The sequence below is a fragment of the Trichomycterus rosablanca genome, chromosome 14 (assembly GCF_030014385.1).
Source record: "Trichomycterus rosablanca isolate fTriRos1 chromosome 14, fTriRos1.hap1, whole genome shotgun sequence".
NCBI classification, from domain to species: domain Eukaryota; kingdom Metazoa; phylum Chordata; class Actinopteri; order Siluriformes; family Trichomycteridae; genus Trichomycterus; species Trichomycterus rosablanca.
The window spans coordinates 35,203,064-35,203,384 of NC_086001.1; positions in this window are offsets into that span (position 1 = coordinate 35,203,064).

The window sequence follows — 321 nt, forward strand, 5'->3', positions numbered from 1 at the left end:
GTATTGTACAGATCTTAAGGTATTGCACATGTATGTATTGTACAGATCTTAGGGTATTGCACATGTATGTATTTTAAAAAGGTATTGCACATGTATGTATTGCACAGATCTTAAGGTATTGCACATGTCTGTATTGCACAAAGTACGACAGGCATTGCATAGATTTTAATATTCATGTAATATTTTACTTTATTAATATTGCAAACTGTATAAAACCATCAGTGACTGAAGCTACCTGTAGAGCGATTGTGGGTCACGTGATAAAGAGGGCGTGTCATTCAGGGTATAAAATCGCGCGTTCACGGCGCACTGTGCGCGTTC